Below are 22,974 nucleotides of genomic sequence, written 5' to 3'. Positions count from 1 at the left end.
CAGTTTTAACCACCTTGCTGGGCAATTTCCTATTTAATTTTAGCCTTTAAGTATGCTAACACCTCAGGCTGGTGGAGGCTCACTGGGCAAAGGTGCCCACTGCACAACCTGGCAACCTGAGCTTGATCTCCAGAACCATGTGCAGGCGGAGGAGGAGGACTGAGCCCACTAAGCTGTCCTCCAACCCAACCTGTGTGCCTATATGCATGCACACACACACACACACACACACACACACACACACACACACACACACACACACACGACTAACATCTCAAAAATGAAAGCAGTGGCAGGGACATCAAAGACACTCTGACTTAATAAGTGACAAAATATTTGAGCCTCTAGTTTGGCTTCATTTCTTTCTTTCTTTTTTTCTTTTTAACAATTTGTTTATTTTTATTCTGTGTACATTGGTGTTTTGCTGCATGCATATGTAATGGTGTCCAATCCCCAGCCACTGGAGTTACAGACAGTTGTAAATTGCCATATGGGTGCTTGGGAATTGAACCCAGGTCTAGAAGAGTAGTCAGTACTCAACCACTGATCCATCTCTTCAGCCTCTCCCTTCCCTCCCTCCCTCCCTCCCTCCCTCCCTCCCTCCCTCCTTCCTTCCTTCCTTCCTTCCTTCCTTCCTTCTCTTTTGACAGGCTCTCACATAGCCCAGGCTGGCCTCAAACTCATGTAGCTAAGGATGACTTTCAAATGCTGATTCTCTTGCTGCCTCTTCTGGAGGGCTGGGGTGACAGGGACGAACCACCACACTCAGTTTGGCCCGATTCTTTTACAGAATTGCTATGTTACAGGAGAGAATTACAGCTCAGCCTACCTCCACACCTATCATTTGCAGACTGTATGTTTATGAATTTGCTGCTTCCTAATTTTTATTTACAGCCCATGGATCAGTACTGTTAGTGCCTCCACGTTCATGTGTGGACATGCACAGAGCTCAGCACAATGTGAGCTACCGGATGAGCATGTTCTCAGCTAAAGTGGAACAAAGTGACACTTTCAGCTCTCCTTCTGCAAACAGGAGTTCTCTTTGTCATTTATTTAGTGCCATGTCCTTTTATTTTAGTGTGTGTGTGTGTGTGTGTGTGTGTGTGTGTGTGTGTGTGTGTGTGCGCGCGCGCGCGCGCGCGCGCGCTTTTATTGGGCAGTTTTGCTTTTTAAAACACTCCAGTCACAGGGCCGACATGCTGTCATGGGCTGCTGGGCACAAGAAGGCTGCAGTGTGTCTAGAAGAGGGAGTCACTGTGTTCATGCTTCCTTCAAGCAAGAGCTTCAGAGGTATTAGCAGGGAGTACAAAGTTGTTGAACACACTGTTTCTTAAATAAAGCTACCTTTAAACATAAACCAAGATTTTGTATTGATTGACAAAAATGTTATAATTAGATGCTCCCTGAAACCCAGCCCTGCATGCTCTCTAGGATGGATGATTTGGTACCTGCTAATTTCATGACGTTGGTGGCTTTACCAAGCAGAAGTGCCTCAGGTAACAAGGATCAACCATGCAGTGATACACCGAGGGATGGTGGGAACTTTCTGAGAAATGCATTGTCAGGTTATATGGTGTTAGCATCACAGAGTACACTCACACAAACTAAGATGTTGCTGGGTGACAGAATCTATGGGACTATCAACTCAGATGCCTTTTTCCATTGACCAAGATCATTCTGCAGCTCATGGCTGTCCTTGAAGTATAGGCTCTTACCGGAATAAGGAGTTTGTGAATCCCTTACTTTTTCCCACCCTAGGCTGGCCTGGCAGCCATACTGTTTCAAACTAGAAGAAGCTTATTAGTTGGCAAGGTACCCTCTTCATGGGGATGGCTGGAACTTATTTCTTTCAGTGGCAGGAATTCCTCACCATCCTGACTGGAAACACTTACCTTAAGGTTGAGGTCTTACAGGCAATTTGCTATATTGTTTCATGGAAATTGTTTATTCAACCTGGGCTCTTGCCAAGTGGTAAAATGAGACTGCACGATAGACTTCATTCCCAGGCAGGTTGGGTAGGGAATCAAGTTGATCACGAAGGTTCTTTTGTTTAAGTTAACCATAGAACCTTGGGTTGGGGAGATTTAATATTAACCTGGAAATTCCAGTGTATACCAGATAGAAATGGATCCACTGGATCCAGGCAAGATTGACTGCAATGATGACTTAGTAAGGTGAGGATGGCTTGGCTTCTTGGGGAGCCAGAGCCATAAGAAAACTATCTGTCAGGAAGGAGAGAACAAGATAAGTCTCTATTGATGATCCAGGATGTCATCTTGTTCATGATTCACAGATAGACATCTGGTGGGACCACCACTGGATGTTGGAAGATGGTTGATGGTCTTGATCAGGCAACTGGGCAAGTGCTAAGGCTCTCATGGTGTGTTCTAGAAGGTTTCCTTTTCAATGTCTTTTCTTCTTTAAGGGGCTCCCTGGAGGTTCCTGAGGGAACTGAAGTTTCCTCCTAAGCTCCATGGGGCGTAGATGAGAAACGAGGCTTGAGTGTTTCTCCCTCTCTGGATGTGTTCTCAGCGTCTGCTATAGCATAGGCTTACCTCATCAATGTCACCACCGTCTCCTCATCATGAGCTGCTTTCTGTGGCATCTTCAGCATCAGGTTTTTGTCCAGCATGGAAGTGTTCTGCTAAGAGGGTCCTAATGTTGCAGGATGGGGATGGGGGGGATATAAATGTGTGCATGCAATGTGATTGTGCATGCATATGTACACACATGAGACCGTGGCAAACCCCAGACCAGTAGATTACCTTTCTGGGCAGCTCTGCCTGAGGTCTAGAACACTAGGACACATACTGGGTGTGGCTCCATCTGACAATGCAAAACCATGTGTCACTCTTTCAAGAATCAGCATCCCCTAGGCCTTCTTTGCTCACCGTCCACATCCAGGGAGAACAGCCTGCCTCCTGTAGGCTGGAGTCATGTGCCCTCTAAGCCATTACCATGCTACTCTTGTGTCCTCTACTCATAAAGCTTCCAGAAATGTCTTCTTCCCCCAAATCTGGATCTCCCTCCCTCTCTCTCTCTCTCTCTCTTTTTCAGGTCTCTTTTTGGTTGAAGCCCTTTGTGGTAGACTGAAGGTAATTGGCCCCCATGAGCTCATGAGGAACGGCACTATCAGGAGCGGTGGCTTTGTTGGAGTAGATATCACCTTGTTTGAGGAAGTGTGTCACCGTGGGGCTGGGCTTTGAGGTTTCCTATGCTCAAGCTACTCCAGTGTCACAGCCCACTTCCTGTTGTCTTTTCTCAAGATGTAGCCAGCACCAGGTCTGCCTGCACACCGCCATGCTCTCTGCCATGATGATAATGGACAGAACCTCTGAAACAGTAAGCGAGCCACCTCAATTAAATGTTTTCTCTCTAAGAGTTGCTGTGGACATGGTGTCTCTTCACAGCAATAGAACACTGACTAAGAAACCCTTTGACGCCTTCTCGTCATTTTCAGGACTAGGGGTAAATAAATCATGTATACCACACAATATTCTTCAGGATTTTGTCTCTTGTGTGTCTGTCTAATGTCCCTCTTACGTGTGTACTTGGGGGTGGAACCCAGGGCTTTGTCCCCACCCCAATACTTTCTTTTCTTGATCCCCCAGTATTTGTGGATGGTCTGACTGGGACAAACACTATCTGGCCCATGGTTCAGGGAGTGGAGGTGTTAAATTGACGCAGGGTGTTGATTGGTCTTGGACTGACAAACCCCAGGAAGAGGTGTGGGTAGCAATGTTTATTTATACAAGTGTAGAAGAGAAACGGTTCATTTGCTTTCTCCGTTCCTAACTCGGCATTCCTCTCTTTTCTTCTTGTTCTTTTTTGAATGGAATGATGTCACCCACTCAGTGGTTTTATATAGCTCTCACTGAAGTAGAACTCAACGGAAATCGTGCCTATTAATTAGAAACCCAGAATGTGGGCAGTTTTGAACGGCTAATTAAAACTTACCAATTGAGTTGTATTCACAGCTTTTAAACCGTTTTCTTTCCCTGAACCTAGAACTTTGCTCATCAGAGAGGATGGCTTTTTTGAAAAGCATCTCCCTTTCAAACAGTTCCATTTGTCTCCAGTAAAATCTCAGGGCCGGGTCTTTTTCTCCTGTGGGGAGGTTGTTAGTGAGAGGGAAAAGTAGCTCAGGTTCCTTCCACTCTGCCCTCCAACAATAGCTGCCTGCCGTTCTCACCAGGTGCATGGATGTTTAGTCAGGGCCTGGAGATGCCTTCCTTCACAGGTTGGCCGCGGGGAGACAATCTCCTTAATATCTAGGCTCTGTGGGGACATCAGTGACCTCTGAGGGGGTAGGGTATGCTCTGTCCCTCACTACAGCCATCTGTAGGGAACCAAACAAACCCAGGAAGGTAGATGATGAAAGTCTGAGGGCATGGAATCTACCCACTAGTCTTCTCAGGGTCTGGAGTCCTCTGCGGAAGCCATCAATGCAGAAGCTTGCTCAGGAGTGTAGCTTTCTGGGCCCAGAGCCAACGGCTCACACAGGCCTCTCTGTTCAACACAGACTGCATCAACCTGACTTTCTTTCTTTCTTTTTTTTAGGTGGCCCAGCAGGATCCCCTTGTGACTGGAATCGGAGTTTGCCCAGACTCCTAAGAGGTGGGTCTGTCGGAGGGTGTGTGATATCTCCAACAACTGGCCCCATTGTATCCCGGCCTGTGGGAGTCGAGAGAAAGGCTCCCGAGGCTGCGGCCCTTTGAATCTACGGAGCTGGGCAAGGCCATGTGTTGCGCATGTGCTTGGGGCCGCGGCTGTGGCCACGGCTGGCCATGTGCTTTGCGTTTCCTTTCTTTTTCAGAAGGTGGCTGATTCATGCAAAATGCTTAACAATGCCTGCCATGCGCAGCGCGGGGGATCGGATCCCCTTTGATGTGCAGGGTCTTTTTGGAGGTTCCAAAAAAACCAGTTCAAAAGGTTTACTTTGGACACCACACCTCGAGCACATGGGCAAGGCGAGGCCCCGCTCCCCAGGCGGCTTGCTGGGGAAACATCTTGTGCTGGCTTCTCGCCTTCTGGTTTGTCTTGTGCTGACCGCAGGTTTTCAGATTTCACGCTGTCCTGGTGGTGAAAGCCGGGGATAGAGGGAAAATGGCCAGCCTTGAGCTGAGCTTTTTTTTTAGGTGTCCAGGGAAACCAGGACTCACACACACTGCTAGTATCGTTGTCCGGTCAGATGGCCAGGCCCAGGCCCAGGCTGGTGACTTGCCAACCACGAGGTGTTTTCCCTGCCGGTGCCTCTGAGCTTGTCCAGACACCCAAGGAAGTGCTGACTGAGGAGGAGCCATCTGGTCACCAGGGTGGGTGCCATTGCAGCTCTCCTTGGGTTTGTTTTCGGGGTGCTGGGACAATGCTGTCACCCTTTTTCGTTTCTCTCACACAGGGGAGGACTTAGGGATGGCTGAGCAAAGACGGGGACTCTTGGAGAATGCCATGAGGATGGTGGGCACCCAGAGGAGAACTGTTTACCGTACTTCTCTGTTCTGAGTTTCCTGCGCAGCCTTGTCCTCTGGGGATAGGTTCTGGAAAGGCTCTCGTTTCCTCACAGACAAGATTTTCGAGAGAAAGCATCACAGAACCCGTCTTATTATGCACCCAGCCATGGCCTAGAGGTTAGGGACTCAGGGAAGGCATGTTTTCCTTCTTTTCTGTCTCTCAGGAGCTCTTTGGATTCTTTGTTCTTCTGTGGGATGAGGTGGATGCTTCCTCTGTGACTAAGCTGCTTTGTAACAGTGAGGGGGGAACTGGTGAAAATTAGATGCCCCAGTCCCTCTCTGTGTTAGCAAAAAAGCCAAGGGACAACCCAGGCTGGCTGCGTGGGCAGAGGGAACAGTCTGGTCCGTGTGCCAGCGCAGGTATACCAGAACATCATCTCTGCAGACGGGAGGAGATGTGGAGGCCCCATGGTCTTTCCATCTGCTCCCTTGGAGCTAGACACCATTTCTCTCTTCACACAAGGCAGGTTACTGCCCCCAGCAGCCGCCAGCCTCCTAGCCAAAGCTGGCATCTCTGAAATGCCACAAATGCTCAGTTGGCCTCCCAAATGATTTACCACAACATATGGAAATATCCTGGCCAAGCCTATAGCTCTTTGGCAGATTATAGGCATATATAAATCATGCACTAATTTTAATGCAATTTACCCCTGTTCTGCAATACTCTCTAGTTATCTGTCCTTCACAGATTTTCCGCACAGGTCTCCTTGACCCTGACCACAGAGGATCACTCCCCATCTTAGACTGAGACTGATCTTTATGTATCCACTGAGACTCTGTGAAGATGCACCCTCTCCATTGTCCTGCTCACAGGAAAGCATAGTGAATTATTATTTTTCTTTCCTGACTTGACATCCTTGTGGATCCCTGGTTTCAGAACATTCCCACACATGCCCTTCACTTCATGTTGTGTCTTTGCTGATTTCTGAAATCTGTTCTGAAGGGAAGGGGGGGGGGTGTTCTGAGCTGGAAGCATTGTCTTTATGTATCCTCCATATCACTCTCTGCCCTGTTTCTTTCTCCACCTCCCTCCCTTTTCCTCCTCTCCTCTCCCCATTTCTTTCTTGGCACAATATCTCATGTAGGCAGTGGATGCAGCCAAGGATGACCTTGGACTTCCAGTTCTCTGCATCTACTCCCCAGATGCTGTACTTACAGGTGGACACTACTGCCATAGGTTTTTATGTGTGGATGGGGATGGAGCCCAGGGCTTCCTGCATGCTAGGGAAGCACTCTGTTAACTGAGCTGCATTCCTAGCCCTAGGTTCTTATTTTTGCTCTAGAACAAATGGCAGCATTTTGTTTCTGTGTGAGTCAACAGTTAATAATTTGTCACTCTGGGGTAAGTAGTGTGCTAGGCACTGTCCTTTATCAAGGACTTGGAAACATCCTGTACCCTGTTCCTGTTTCACACACGAAAATATTACAAATCTTTGCCGAGCATAGGGGCACATGCCTATAATCCCAACACTTGAGAGGAGGAGGCCAGAGGGTCAGCAGTTCAAGACCAGCTCCAGCTACCTAAAGAGTCTGAAGCCAGCTTGAGTTACCTCATCAAACACAAACAACAGTCAGTTTCTAAGTTAGACTGGTAGTGAACACTACATATTTAAACATAGAGTCTCTCTCTCTCTCTCTCTCTCTCTCTCTCTCTCTCTCTCTCTCTCTCTCTCTCTCTCTCTCTCTCTTATATGTGGTCCCTGCTATTGAGACTACTTCAATCTACATACGTTTGGGGATTTCCCCTGTCTTGAAACTTAACTAGCTTGGAGATGTAATTAATCCAAAATGATAGGTGGAACTCCTTTTCATGGGTGTGTTTTCCTTAATGTTGGCCCCTATTGTAGGCAGATTTTTATGCTTCACTTTAGCAAACAATGAACCAATTGACTAATTTGAAGAACCAATTCTAGACTCTCTTACCAATGCCATATAATTAGAATCAATCTATATTTATCAATGCACTTCCTTAGTGTGTTTGGGCTTTTTAGCTTTGTTTCATGAACTCTTCCATAAATTCCATGACTAGAGACAGGGATGTCTGTTGGAATTGTCAGGGAGCCTAAGTCTTAAAAGGCCAAAGATGTGAATGGGTCCATCAGGGCCATTTCATAACTGGAAAATTTAAAGTGAAAGGGAAGTGAGTTGACCAAGGGAGAACATATTTGAATGACATCAAATCGTGGCTCAAATTGGAAGGTTCCTGGAGCCAGGGCATTGTTATGGATGAAGATCAAGAATGAAGTGTGTCTGAGTGATCACCATGGAGACCACCAGTGTGGGGGTTAACAGTGTGCCTGCTGGTTTGTGGCATTTTGTGTGTGTGTGTGTGTGTGTGTGTGTGTGTGTGTGTGTGTGTGTGTGTTTGTGTGTGTGTGTTTGATCTTCATGGTTTGAGGGTTAGATAAGATGTCTCAGTACCAGGTACAGCTCCTTGAATGGAGCAGATGTTCAGAAATATCAACTGTTTATTAAGTCAACTGATGTGTAGTTAACTCTGAATTGAACAAAAGCCTTAAATAATTCATGGCTGAGGTGTGTGCCCTGCTATCAATCCTCCCAATTGGAAAGCTTGAGCCTGTGTATTTGGTAGGGCACAGGCTGAGGTATTAAAACAGAAGAATCCCCAAATACCTGAATGGAGAGAGGATAGAAGTTTCACATTCTTCTATGTGACAGTCCAGAAGTGAGGCAGGCTGGGCTGGGTCCAACACAGTCACTGCAGATGCAGCCAGCATGAAGAAGGAAGAGCGTGAAAAGGTGACCGGGTATTTTTCCCATGGGACAGTGACTTGAAAGTGGTATTGAACCTTTTATTCACATCCCATTGGCTGCAACTGGGTCACATCCAGGCTGAAAGGGAAGCTGGAAAATGTAGTCTCACATGCCTGGAGTTCCATTATTAAAAATGTGGAGAACACATACTTGTAAGTAACCTCTAATAGAGTCCATAAGCTAAAGTTTCTCTGTGAGCCTTCCCTTAATCTGAATCAGTTGCAAAACAGATCTTGAGAGGAGCCAGACTTCTACTATGCATGGGTGGACTTTTGCTTACTTTGATAAAATAGTTTGCTTTTGTAATTTCCATGATTCTGTGAATATCAAGGATCTTTTATTTTCACAGGTCAGCCATTTTTGCTTTTTTTAAATATGAAAGATATTTGTTCTTCATAAATTCAATGGTGATAGAAAAAGTACACTGTCAAGTGTACTCTTAGATGTTCCAGAAAGGCTGATACAATATGCAAAGATGAAGAACTTGAGTGGGATGTTGGGCAAGTGGAGGGAAGTCTACAAGAACTGAACTAACAGACTCCATGTCCCCAGTGTCCACTGCACTGTAGGTCAGCAGCGTGGTCACCACTAAAGTATTTACCTCTTTTGTATCTCAGTTTTCTCTTCTGGGAGAAGGTGGGTAATCTTACGCCAACACTTGCCTTTATAGGTTTGCTCCTGAGAATAAGGAGGTTGTAGTGACGGGACATCTTGTGCAGGCTCTAGTTTGTAGAAGTTGCTTAGTGACGCCGCTCATCCTCTCTCTCTGCTTTGCAAAACAGGGGACCAGTGTTGATCCTGTGTCTTAGTTACGTTTCTGTTGCTGTGATAACCACCATGACTGGAAGCAACTTGGGGAGAGAAGGGTGTCTTTCACTCCCTCTTCCACGGCACAGTCCATCGTCTAAGAAAGTCAGGGCAGGAACTCAAGGCAGGAACTGAAGCAAAAACCATGAGGGAGGATTGCTTACTGGCTTGCCCACTGTGGCTTGTGAATATCCTATTCATTGCCTGTTTTCTTGTACCATCCAGGACTGCCTGACCTGACCACGGATGGCACCACCAACAGTGAGCTGGGCCCTCCCCACAAGAGTCATCAATCAAGAAAATGCTCTACAGCCTTGCCTACCGGCCAGTCATAAGGAAACATTTTCTCAATCAGAGTTCTTCTTCCCAGATATGTCTAGGTTTGTGTCAAGCTGACAAAAACCAACCGGTACATTCTGTAAGTAAGTGGAGTGACTCTATTAAGGCATTCCCTGTCATGAATGTTCCTAACCTGGGTATGTAGTCTTTCATAGGTAACTGAAGGAAGCAATTCTGACCACATCAGAGAATGACATCTCTGAATACACCTCCCAGGGGCCTGGCCCTGCAGAACTGGATGGGCAGAAGTGAAGGCGATCACCAGGGAGCTGAGGAGCTAGAGAACACAATATCCTAAGCCCCATGCAAGCTGTGTGAGGAGACTAAGAATGTCAGGAAGGGGTGTGTGTGTGTGTGTGTGTGTGTGTGTGTGTGTGTGTGTGTGTGTGTAGTGGAAACTGGAAACAATAACTCACCTGGCAAGGGTTGGAAGATGTGGTACCTAGAGGCAGCAGGATTAGTTTCTCATCTGTCCCTTGGCTTCTGGAGCAAAGAAGAAAGTGGAGAGTTGAGCCTGACTCATGTTCCAGAGCAGCATGTCAGGAGGAAGGACAGAAGGAACAGACTCCAGGGAAGCTGGACAGCCCCCTACCCCCAACAGGGTGGCAGTCTCTAGGCTGAACAGGCTTCTGGATCACGTGAGGGAACCTGGAGGGGTTTAGACACAGAGGGAGATGGGAGATTTCCTCCTCCATGGTGATGGCTCTCCCTGCCAGTAGTAGATAGCCTTGTTTGTGACGCAGAAGGAGACATTTGCTTCTGAACTGATGTGTTGACTTCCAGAAGAGAAGGATGAAGGGACTGACTTTGACAGCTGGTCACTGGGGACCCGTTCCTCCCTGGAGGCAGCCTTAGAAGAGCAAGTCCTGTTGTTCTTTCTGCAGTTCCTTTTCTCCAGCTCCCTCCTCCTCTTCTCCCCTCCTCCCCCTCCTCCCTCTCCTCTCCTTCCCCTCCTCCTCTTCTCCCCTCCTCCACCTCCTCCCTCTCCTCTCCTTTCCCCCTCCTCCCTCCTCTTCTCCCTCCTTCTCTTTCCTCCTTCCCCTCCTCTTCCCTCTCCTCTCCTTCCCCTTCTCCCCCTCCTCCCTCTCCTCCCCTTCCTCCTCCCTCTCCTCTCCTTCCTCTCCCCCTCCTCCTCCCTCTCCTCTCCTTCCCCTCCTCCCTCTCCTCTCCTCCCCTTCCTCTCACCCTCCTCCTCCCTCTCCTCTCCTTCCCCTCCTCCCTCTCCTCTCCTCCCCTTCCTCCTCCCTCTCCTCTCCTTCCTCTCCCCCTCCTCCCTCTCCTCTCCTCCCTCTCCTCCCCTCCCTCTCCTCTCCTTCCCCTCCTCCCTCTCCTCTCCTTCCCCTCCTCCCCCTCCTCTCCTTCCCCTCCTCCCCCTCCTCCCTCTCCTCTCCTTCCCCTACTCCCCCTCTCCTCTCCTCCCCTTCCTCCTCCCTCTCCTCTCCTTCCCCTCCTCCCCCTCCTCCTCCCTCTCCTCTCCTTCCCTCCTCCCGTCTTCTCCCTCCTCCCTCTCCTCTCCTCCCCTCTCTCTCCTCTCCTTCCCCTCCTCCCTCTCCTCTCCTTCCCCTCCTCCCTCTCCTCTCCTTCCCTCCTCCCCATCTTCTCCCTCCTTCCCTCCTTCCCTTCTAACAGACATTGACTTAACTGATTGATTACTTGCCAGGTAGGAACCTAGGAGTGAAAACAAGGGGTGACCAAAGATTACAATCCTAACTGGGGAGACAATTAACTGCCAGAAAATCTCTGTCTTCCTTCTCTCGAGGTCAAGGTCATGCCTGTCTTCCCCTTGCTGGGCCTGCAGAGGGAAACCCTCAGTGGCTCCTTGGTGGTTTATGAAATGACGGGTTCCAAAATGTGCCAAGCGAACAGGGCAGTGACTCCTGCACACTCTTATTAGAAAACCACTTGTGACCTCACCGCCTCTCACAGCACACAGCTATATATACACCCAGAACTTGTTGTCGCTTCCCTTGGAGGCATATTGGAGACAGATGTCGTGAGATGATGGACGGAGGCAGACTATAGGAGAGCCAAAGAATTTTCACCCCAGAGAACTGGAGTGAATATGGTTGGTTGTTGAATACATTAGTATTTTTTAAAAGATTTGTTTTTACTATTTTTAATTATGTATCCATGTGTTTGTCTGTGTGTAGCTATGTGCATATTAGTGTAGGTGCCCGAGGATGCCAGTGGTTTGGAGTCTCCTGAAGTTACAGATGGCTCTGAGCTGCCTGACTTGGGTGCTGGGAACCATACTTTGGTCCACTGTAAGAACAGCATGTGCTGCTAACCATTGAGCCATCTCTCCAGCCTCTACTGAGCACATTATTGGAAGGACACAACACTGTGTGCTTTCAAAGCCCAAGAAGAACTATTAGTCTTTTGAGCTTCACAATGATGCTTCACTCATTAAAAATTAGTTCATGAACAGTTCCAGAAATATGATATTTCTGAAAATTAGTGATTCCTTAAATTAAAAAAAAAATAATATTTGGGTCAGGTGACAGTGGTGCACACCTTTAATCCCAGCACTTGGGAGGCAGAGGCAGGTGGATCTCTGTGAGTTCGAGGCTAGCCTGGTCTACAAAGAGAGTTCCAGGACAGCCAGGGCCACACAGAGAAACCCTGTCTTGAGAAAAGCAAAAACAAACAAACAAAAAAGGTAACAGCCAAAGAAAAAATTATTATGTGGGGTTGAGGGACTCGTGCCATGGTACATGTGGAGGTCAGAGGACTTTCTTTGAGTCACCTCTCTCTTTCCACCTTTACATGTGATCCAGGGATAGAATTCAGGTGGTCAGGATCCACGGCGAGCCCGCTAATCCACTGAGATAACTAGCTGGCTCTGAATTGACAATTCTCCACTACATATTCTCAAAAGGCCAGACACTGGGGAGACTTCTTTGGGGAAGAATAACAGAGATTTAGATTTTTATTTGGAGGAATAGGATACAAATCTCCTATGGCCGTTTTGGTTATGGTGACTAATCTATGAAATGAGCATAGGAAGGTCATGGCCGCACAAGCATGATGAGCGTGACCTTGCTGGGGGGAGGTACAAGCGTGATAGGCGTGAAAGGGCTTGGCCGACTCTCAAGTGCTACACAGATGTCTGGTTGTGTCATGACTTGTTATTACTCCAGTGGCGGTTTGCTCTTAAGCCACTTTCAATGGCCTGACATAAACTTGGGTGCTTGGAAGAACAATTGCTAATCGTATAAAACTATAAAAGTTAGTGTCTGTTTGTAATTTTTTTTTCTTTCTTTCTAGCGTACCCTTGACCATCATGGAGTAGAGATAACATTAGCCAGTCATCAGGGCCATGAAAGAAGGAGACCAATAGGGTGACAGCGAAGTCCGTCGTAACAATTATGGAGCTGTTGACACTCCCCAGTAAAAAGAAGGGCAGGGCACAAGATCTGGGATTCCAGCCAGTTCTCCCACCTGCTCCCATCAGGATTGTGGGAGATGCTGCAGAGCATTGGAAGTGGGGCTTAACTGAAAAGGACCCTATGAGGCAGCTTCCGTGAGCTCATCACACACGGTGGGCAGGACTCGGTGGTGACGGAGCTGTTTTAGGGTCACCCAAGCTCTGCCAGTAACTCCTCATCCACCTTCCTGTAAGCAAGCCCCATAAATGCATCAGCTCACCAAGGTGGACATGGATAGAATCCTTACTCTGTTCTGTCGGGATGGACATTCGTTCATCTCTTCCCCAGGAGAAGTAATGTAAAGAGTTTCCATGTTGTTTTTCATGTAATAATTTTCTAAAGTGTTTGGCCTTTTCTTCAGTCATGTCTTCAAGGTTTATTTTCCAAGTCCTGAGATTCAGGCAGTAATTTTGGGTGAAAGGGTATATTTGAAAATGTTTTACATGTGTGGAGGTCACAGAACAACGCGTGGGAGTCGATTCTCTCCTTCCACCATGTGGATTCTCAGGAGCAAACTCGGGTTGTTTGCTATGCCAGCAAGCGTCTTTGTCCCCTGAACCACTTTGCCCATATACAAGTACATATTTAAAAGAGGATTTCCTTATATTATTTGTAATTGTATGTAGGTGTGCATGTCTGCATGTGAGTATGTGAGTACAGGAGCCTGAGCAGGCCAAAGGCTTCAGATGCTCTGCAGCTGAGTTACAGATTAATGGGAACCTCCCAATGTGGGTGCTCAGAGCTGAACTCTGCCGTCTACACCTTCTAGAAAGTAATATGGGTTAGAGACCAGTGATTTATACCTTGCTAGGTAGAAAGCTGTGCCTGAGGAACCGGAGGGGGGACTGTTCCTGCCACAAAAGAGCCATGTTCACATCTTATGTAATACCTGGTTTCTCTCCGAAGACTTGACCCACTGAAGTAAACAAAACAAGTTAGCTCGAAACACTTGTAAATTAGTCTGTTCTGGTGATGAACAATGCTGGCAGGGGGATTGCTCTGAGCTGTAGCAATGGGCCTGTGGTTTTTCAGGGGGCTGGGAGGCAAAGGAGTCGTTCCCTTGTAGAGTCTGGGTAGCAACCTTACTACGATTCAGTGCCAAAGACTATAGTTTAAACAGTTGGGATCTTCAACACTCTGACAGAGTGCGGATGCCGACCTGCTGAGCCCTGGATATCAACATGAGGTGAGAAGGGAGGGCACTAATGTGTCCAGGGTGAACTTCTGCTCTGCTCTGGCACTTTCCCTGCTGGTGCCGAGTAGATACCCTGAGAGGCAGGCTTAGGGCCCCTGGCAAGCTTAAGGCTAGCCACAGCCCAGGTGTTTGGGTTGTAACTCTGTCGGTAAAGCCAAACCACACGCGCTTGGTTCTGAGAAAACCAACCAATAATATAAGAGGCAGGAGAAAGACTAACTGGCAGTTTTACAGAAGCTGGAAAGTCTGAGCAAGCTTCTTACTGCTCTGCTCCCTGCCCTCTGACTGGCTCACACCCCCTGCCCTCTGACTGGCTCGCACTGGGCTCTGTCCACCTTTTATCCTGTTACAAAGACAAATGCCCTCTGGTGCTGAGCTCACCCCATCCACTTGATAAACATGTATTCAATTTCTTCCCTCCCTCCCTCCTTTCTTCCTTCCCTTCTTTCTTCTTCTCCCTGCCTGTCTCTGGCCCTTCTTTCTACAAAATTTCCAGCAGCCACAGGTTGGCCTCTAGATCCTTAGATAGATAAAGATGACCTTGCATTTCTAACCCTGCCTTCACCTCCCAAGTGCTAGGATTACAGGCACGTACCACCATACCTGCTTTCATGCCATACTGGGAATTGGACCCAGAGCTTCCTGAACGCTGGACAAGTACTCTACCAATTAACCTACATCCCCAGCCTACATATGCCCATTTCTGGAAAATACAGTCAATATACTTGTGACAAATTTTAGAAAAATCCATCTTTGGTACCTTTTGCTGACAAATACAGTTTTAACCCATCATTTGTACCTGTAGTAGGTAAAATTAAGAATGGACCTAAGAACCCCCCTCCCTTTTTGTTAATTTATTTTATTTTGTATTGACAGAGTTTTGATAAGTAGCCCAGACTAGCCTTGAACTGGCAACCTTCCTACCTCAGCCTCTGCATGCTGGGATTATAGGCATGAGCTACCATGCCTGGCTTGTCGTCTTCACTCTTAGAAATGACAAGTGTTGGGGTTGGGGGGGCGTGTAACTGCAGAGTGACTTGCCAAGATCACAGCTGGTCATTGACGAAGATGACAGACTTTCTTTGTCCCGTCTCCAGTGTGAATACCTCCACCGTGCAGTCCTAGGACGTGATGTGGGTGGTGACTCAGGAGCTACCACCAGCTCTGCTTCCAAGCCCTGCCATCCCAAGGCTATGCCTCTGGGATCATGGCCTTTGTCTCCTTTGTCCTTTTAGGGATTATCACTGCTGTGGTTTTATTGCTTACGCATCGAATTTAAACCCTAAAGTGCTAGCGTGACTGGATGAGGTCATTGGGGGTCGATTAGGCTGTGATGCCCCATTCTCAACCATGGTATCAGGGACCTTATAAAAAGCTACGAGGAAACACATTTACCCCTTTTAATCCTTCCACACACACCCGCCCCCATGAGGACCCAGGAAGGGGAGTGAAGCCCTTCCTCCACACTTGGTCATTTGATACCTTCACTTTCGACTTCCCATAGACTACAGGACCGTGGGGAATACATTGAGATTACTTATCACTTCATTGAAGGTATTTTGTTGTTGCAGCAGGGTTGGACTAAGGTAATTACCTAATGTCACTGGGCCTCTGTGTGTTAGTCAGCTTTCTGCTGCGGAGACAAAACACCCAAACGGAAAGGAAAGGTTTCAGTTCCGCATCACTGTCTGCATCGATTTAGGCCTGTGGTATGGTAGCATATGATGACAGTGGTCATGGGAGCCAGGAAGTGAGTGATTGAGAAAAGTGAGGCTATGACCTCAATGTCCCCTTTAAGGGTACCTTCCTAGTGACCCAACTTTCTTCCACTAGGGTTTAACTCTAAACAGTTTTTGTCAAATCCCAATAGCACCACGGCTTTGGGGACCAACTTGTTACCCCATGAGCCTTTGAGAGACATTTAAGACACAAACTATAGCACTTGTTTCCTCAGAGTAAGAATCAGACACAGATGTGTGAGGTTGCCCTGATACTCATTTAAAATAGCGGAGGGGACATCAGTTGCCATTGTGAAGTGTTTTGCTAGTGGAAGATGCAATGGTGTAAACAGCGACCACATACCATCATCACACTACATTCTGTTTGGCCTGGCACTCTTTAGTCCCTAGGTTGGCCTTAATTAATTTCAGGTATATGATTAATATGCTAATGATGCTCTCAATCAGCCCTGGGCACCTCACTGTCCTACAATGTCTTGACCGCTGACTGTGCTTTGAACTGGAACTCAGCGGGGCACTTGTGAAGATGGTCTGTCTATCACATTTCCAAAACCCCCTTTGCAACAAAAGAGAAGCCAGAGAGACTGATGATAATTACTGCAAATCAGTTCCAGGGATCCCTCAATGGGAGCTCTGCCAGTGCACAGAGAACAGCTAAAAACCACAAAGCTCCATAACTGTGTGACATCCCAGGAACCTAGGTATTGCTTAAAATGAGGGGAAACATGCTTTGAGCTCAGAATCACGGGTGATCTTAGGAAGGACTACGGGTGAACAGTGGACTTTGGCAGGGAAGTTCATGTGGCCTTTGTGACCAAGGACAACACTTATTTGATAAACAGGCAAGCATGCAGTCAACATGTCTTACTTGGCTCATCTGGCTAATGGTTCAACAGCTCCTTTCCTCTAAAATTTCTTGTCTTCTAATCCATGGATGAGTGAAGAGGCTGGGGGGTGGGGGTCTTTGCAGCTACCTGCTAACACATCTACAGCCAAAACCAGATGAGGAGATGTAGACAAACCTTATTCCAAGCATGTCTTGGGCTGGGGATGCGCTTAATGGCTTGAGTACTTGTATGACAGGAACAATGTCTTAGGTTCACCCCTTCAGCACTGCAGGAGACCTCACCACTCCTGTAAGCCTCTCACTGCTGTAGAGGGAGAAGACGACTCAGGAGTTCAAGGGCATCCTCAGCTATGTAGGGAGTTCAAGTACAACCTGGGCTACATAAGATCCTGTCTTTAAACACATAATTCACTTACCAAAGCAGCCCCTGGAATATGCTCTTATTTTGCCCTGTGAAGATTTTCTGAGTCTTTGCATTTCTGGATCGACAGATGACGGATAATCTTTCTAGTGAGGAGGAATACTATTGATGGGAAGGAACTGTATCTGGGGTAGTAGGGAAGCCTGAAGAATTCACATTTCATACCTGCTGCAATGTGTTCATGACCAAAGGTTATACAAAACACTAAATGTTTGCATCTCTTGATATGGAAAATCAGCAAAAATGCTTCATGCCATTTTCCATTGCTTTTCCAAGATCACATCTGTTTGGAACTGAACCATAGCATGTGTTCCGGGGAACCTGTATGAAATTAACTTTTATAGCTGACTTTTACAAGCAGGATCTTTTATTGTCTACAACTTGGCTGGGGTTCAGGAAGTTCCCAAGATGACTTACTGTCATCTGTGCGTATTGTAAGGTGCTTGATGAAACCGATATATTATTGAACATATGCAGGCATTCTGGCTACAGCCAACAGGTCATCTAAGCCTTTTATCTGAAGGACTGAAGAGCTTGCATGGTAGAAGGGGGATGGGGTATCGAGTGTTTTAAGTGAAATAATTACTTGCAGGACCAAAACATTTGTGACCAAGCCTATAATTCTTTTCTGTTTGCCAATACAGTAAAAGCTTGTTAGAATCTAGAATATGTTATTTTAATAAAGATTAAGGTAATAACTCTCAAATAAATGCATGATTACATTCTTATAATATCTGAGATGGTTAGTTCAATTTATTTGACTATGGTGTTAAGAATAAAAATCATGAATTTAAATTCCTTTCATGTTCTCTAATGTAACTCTACCTCAACCCTTTTCCAAGTTAACAGAGGGGCTCCTTTAGGGTAGCATTGTCTTCATATGGTCAGAGAAAATTTTGGGAAAATGGTGATAGAAATAAAGAAATTTCCCTTTCCCTCAGAGGAGAAAATCCTCAAAAACTTGATTTTATGTTGTTGGATCAGAAGAATTTCCATTATCAATAACAGCATATCAGTTGATTAAATTGGAATACAGGAAAGAAACAGGTTAAATATAATTCTAGAATCTGCACTTACAGCATAAAAATATATGATCGTATGGCAAACTTTGAATTTTGGGGTTCAATGTATCCTGTCTCAGCCAGAGAGCTAATTGATACACTCACATTTCTGTTAGAAATTGATGGTCAAAGATTTGAGACTTTCAGATGAATTTGAAAACAAAGTCTGCAGATGTATTAGGCAGTGAGATATCTTGGATCCAAATTTTTGGTTATGATATCAGTATGAAACAAGAAAAATCCATAAATATTATATAAATATTGTCTATTGAGTCATTTGTAAGATAAACTGAAATAAACTTAGGTTTAATTTTTGTTGTTTTGTTTTATAGGATCTTGCTTTGTAGCCTAGGCTGGCTTTGAACTCACCATCCTCCTGCCTCAGCCTCCTGATTGCTGAGATTAGAGGCATGTGCCACCATGATCAGCTTTTTCCTTTACTTGATGTAAAAATCAACTTCTTGGGAACAGAATTTGCAGCTAAGTTTGGGGATCCTGTTGAGTCCTCACTAATCCCCAAGACATTTTTTCCCCTTTAAAATGGAAGTAATTTTTACATCTACAATTCTAGTTATCATCATAAAGAGTTTGGGTGTCAGTGGGCAATCATTCGCTTTTCTTTTTTTCTAGTTATGATCTTGCTATGTGGCCCAGGCTGGCTTCTAACTCACCGTATAGTTCAGGTTGATCTGGAAATGTGATCCTCCCACTTGAACCATTTGAGTGCTGGTATAACAGGCATGCATGTACTACCACATGTGGCTTTGTACGGATGGGAAACTAAGTGAACCAAAGAGGCTGGGCCGTGGTGGCCTATGACTTTAATCGCAGCACTCAGGAGGCAGAAGCAGGAGGATCTCTGTGAGTTCGAGGCCAGCCTGACCTAGGGGTGAGTTCCAGGACCGCCAGGGCTGTACACAAAAATACCACCCCCTCAAAGTTCAAGGTTATCCTCAGCTTTATAGCAAGTTCAAGACAAGCTTGAACTACATGAAATCCTGTATATATATATATATATTTTTTTTTTAAGCAGCTTACATTGTTCCAGTGTGTGTTTCTGTCTTCAAGCTGGCCACAGAACAGGGCTGAGTCTCAGTTATACAAGCATCCTTGCTATATTCTGAATTTACCTTCATCACTTTAATCTATTAGGCTTATGGTTTGGTAGAGTAACATGTTAATAAACTTAAAAAATATCATTTATTTATTAGTGTGTGTGTGTGTGTGTGTGTGTGTGTGTGTGTGTGTGTGTGTACCTGCATGAACACACCCATACCATAGAACACATGTGTGTTGCACGAATCCTAAATGCTCTTGTAATAAACACCCGGAGCCAGATATTGGGGTAAATGCTGAAAGATCAGAGAGACAAAGGAACAACCCATAGCCACTTCTCACCTCACCACCTCCACAAATCCTCTGACTGAATGCCCCAGAGTCCTCAGTGGAAAGTTCTCTAGTTCCTGTCTCCTCAGGCTTTCTATGCTTCTCTCCACCCAGCCATTTTACTTCCTATCTCAAACTTTCAAGTGTTGGGATTAAAGGTGTGTGACTCCCAAGTATTGGGATTAAAGGTGTGTGCCACCACTGCCTGGCTCTGTTTCTCTCCTAGACTGGATCAGTCTCATGTAGCCCAATGTGGCCTTGAACTCACAGAGATCCAGACAGATCTCTGCCTTCCTAGTCCTAGGATTAAAGGTGTGTGCCACCACTGCGTGGCCTCTATTGCTAATTCTGTGGCCAGTTCTGTCCTCCGATCTTCAGGCAAGCTATATTAGAGTACAACAGACTATCACCACATGTGCAGGTCAGAGGGCAATCTGCGGGAGTCAGTTCTCGTTCACCGTGTGGATTCCTGGCATCAAACTCACGATTCAGACTTGGTGGGTACCCCTCACCCGCTGAGCTGTCTCGCTCCCCCATTAGTCAATGCTCCCCCATGAAATCATCTGTTGTTGGTGTAGATAAGCCCCTTCACTGCAGGCCATCAGGCCGGGCCAGGCCAGGATGATTCTGGATCTGTATGGGCCAGGCAGAAAGGGATCTTTCTGTTCTTGAGGCCGCAAACAAGCAATTCAAGAGCCCATCTTCAGCCAGACACATCGCCTTCTGGGGAAAGGAAGTAAGCATGTTTTCAAAGGGTTCTGAGACAGTCAAATGAGAGTCATGTTAATTTGGTGTAAAACTTCATGTGGCATATTACTAATGCCAAAGAACAAAGCCTGGAGGATCTGGAGACTAATTACTAACAGTACTGTCGCTGTTTTATGTAAGTGTGGACAAGAATCATATGTTTCTTATAGCTGGTCCTTGTTGACGCTCTCAGTCTCACTGGGGAAAGTGTGATAATGAGCAGCGAGCAGGCAGAACACTGAGAGCTGCCGTGGGCTCCCCTCTGGACAGGATTTTGTACCCACGCCGAGAGGCTCTGGGGGCAATGGGCATTCTTTAAATCAATGCACCAGTTGAAGAGTTGTGTTTTAAAGTAACCTCACAGATTTGAAGCTGGAGATCTGCTGTAGCTGTGAAAGGGGTGCCGTTGTGATCGGATGTCTCAGGAAGTGGCAGAGATGACCAAATGGGGTCATGTAGATGTCACAGGAACCTGCGCTTCCTGAGAGTTCCAGGTCTCGCTACAGAAAGAGAGCCATTAATAGACTTAGCAAACAGAACGACATGCAGGAGAACAGGATTCCAGGAGGGGACGGATTTGAAGGCCAGAATAGTGGCTTGGTTTTCTTGTGTGTGGGTTATGGGAGTGGGGTGGGGGTGAGGTAGGTGATGATGGGGTGGTGTTGAGGCTTGAATCCAGGGTCTCATTCATGGTGGGCAAGTGCTCTATCACTGGCCTACATCCTTAGCCTCCTCCTTTTAAATTTATTACTATTATTATTATTATTATTATTATTATTATTATTAATTTTGAAGGTCTTACTAAGTTACCCAAGATGTCCTTGAACTTGCTCCACAGCCAAGTCATGCCTTGAACTTTCAATCCTCTTGCCTAAGCCTCTCAAGTTGCAGAGACTGCAAAGCTGTACCATCAGGCCTTTCAGATCACAATGCTTTAAAACGATGTCACATTCAGGAATCCTGGGGAGGCCTAACACTCAGGACAAAAAAGACACACACACACACACACACACACACACACACACACACACACACACACAGAAGACCTGGATGCTCATAGAATAAAAGGCTCCAGAGCCAGGGCTGGTGCTTTGTGTGTTGAAAATAAAATGGGAGGGTGACAGGGTAGGTGATATATACCCTAATTCCAGTACTTGGAAAGCTGAGGCAGGAGGATCTTAAATTTGAGGCGACATGGATTGTTTCAAACAAAAAACTCTAAACAAAGACAAGAGATGTTCAAGATGAAGACAAAATGTTTTAAAAGAAAACACTCAAATCTCAGAATCCTAAAGTGTGTTTTAAGGGGCTCTAAGGGCATTTGTCCTGTCTGTCATTTACCCCGTGGGGTGCCAGGATGGTGGGAGCTTGCAGCTGTTGAATGGGAGAACGGGAATTAGATTGACCTCCTAAGCCTCCTCTCTAGTGAGCGGAGAGGTCTCTCCTGATGTCACTTCCTTAAAATCCAGTTCCTCATTTTGGAGCTCATCCACACCAAGAAGCATCTGTGGGAGTTTGACCTCATTTCTCACGAAGTCACTATATTTATTGCCTAGTGTGGATCCATCTCACATACCTTACTTAGCTTGGAGAATGCTCCAACCACCTCCTACCGCCTGTGGACTGGAATCAGAAAATCTGGTTGCCTTCTTATGCCTGTCAAGTCACTTAATCCCTTGGGTCTGTTCTCTTATTTATAAAGTTAGAAGAATGGCTGGGTGATCTCTCAGGGCTCTTTCAGCTCCAAATGGCTAAGATTCTATTTAGACTCATTTGAAGAGCAGACAATGGAAGCTATTTCTTGGACAGGCTGGTGACTGCCTTTTTATATGCAAATGTGAACTGTGAATCCCAAAAGGGACTGTGGAAATGAACTGCCCCTAGTGGAGGGTCATGGACCCTGATGGATGGACAATACCAGCAGGCAAAGTAGGGAAGAACCGAGAGGTCATTGAACCAAGTGGAATTTCAATGAAGGGGCTGACAAGCGAATGAGGCAAACAGAGAACCCGAGTCAAGTTTATGGAGTCCTCTGGCTGAGGTCATGATGGAAACCAGATTGTTGAGTTTCTCGAAGTGTGTGCCAATAATGTGATAGGAAAAAATGATTGGACGGCAATATAAATTTTTATAACATCAGAGAAAACGAGGTTGAATTGATGCCTTAAGGCAAGACCTCTGAGTGCGTGCATTTTCAGAGTGAGCAAGAACTCTTGGGCTGTTTCATGCTTCCAGCGGCAACAAACAACTTGGATTATGTGGTCACTTGGATGAGATACGTCTCCCCATAGGTTCAGATTTTTAAATACTTGGTCACTAGTTGGTGGCACTGTCTGGGGAGGCAGCCTTGCTGGTGGAAGTATGTCAAGGAGGATAGACTTTGAAGGTTCATAGCCTCACCCCACTTCCAGTTTGCTCTCTCTGCTTCCTGTGTGTGGTTGGAGGTGCTATCTCTCAATTTCCTGCTCTGGCTGCTTACTGCCATGCCTCGTCTACCATGGTGGACTCTGATCAGTCTGAACCTTACACCAAAATAAATGCTTTTGTCTGTAAGTTGTTTTGGGTATGGTATTTTACCACAGCAACAAAAAGTAACTAGTATGGGTTACTTAAATCATTTTTAGTTACTTCCTGAGCTGTAAATGGTACACAAAGCAAAATATTCATACACTGAAATAAGACTAACACACACACACACACACACACACACACACACACA

General features: G+C 46.2%; 1 long non-coding RNA gene across 3 annotated transcripts; it reads left to right on the top strand.

Annotated features, from left to right (window-relative positions):
* The first annotated feature begins 616 nt into the window (after positions 1-616).
* LOC143273482 (uncharacterized) lies at positions 617-13,805 on the top strand. 3 transcript variants are annotated; one of them, XR_013051609.1, is made up of 4 exons: positions 617-3,468; positions 4,561-4,617; positions 9,318-9,472; positions 12,699-13,805. It is a non-coding gene; the product is annotated as an uncharacterized LOC143273482 (long non-coding RNA). The 3 variants fall into 3 exon arrangements; XR_013051608.1 differs by lacking the exon at positions 12,699-13,805 and adding an exon at positions 5,139-5,315 and having other exon boundaries at positions 9,318-9,830; XR_013051607.1 differs by lacking the exon at positions 12,699-13,805 and having other exon boundaries at positions 9,318-9,830.
* The last annotated feature ends 9,169 nt before the right edge of the window (positions 13,806-22,974 follow it).

Source organism: Peromyscus maniculatus, chromosome 5 (assembly GCF_049852395.1).
Source record: "Peromyscus maniculatus bairdii isolate BWxNUB_F1_BW_parent chromosome 5, HU_Pman_BW_mat_3.1, whole genome shotgun sequence".
Taxonomy (NCBI): Eukaryota; Metazoa; Chordata; class Mammalia; order Rodentia; family Cricetidae; genus Peromyscus; species Peromyscus maniculatus.
Note: the sequence above shows the minus strand (reverse complement) of the source record. Positions and strands in the feature narration are given on the sequence as shown.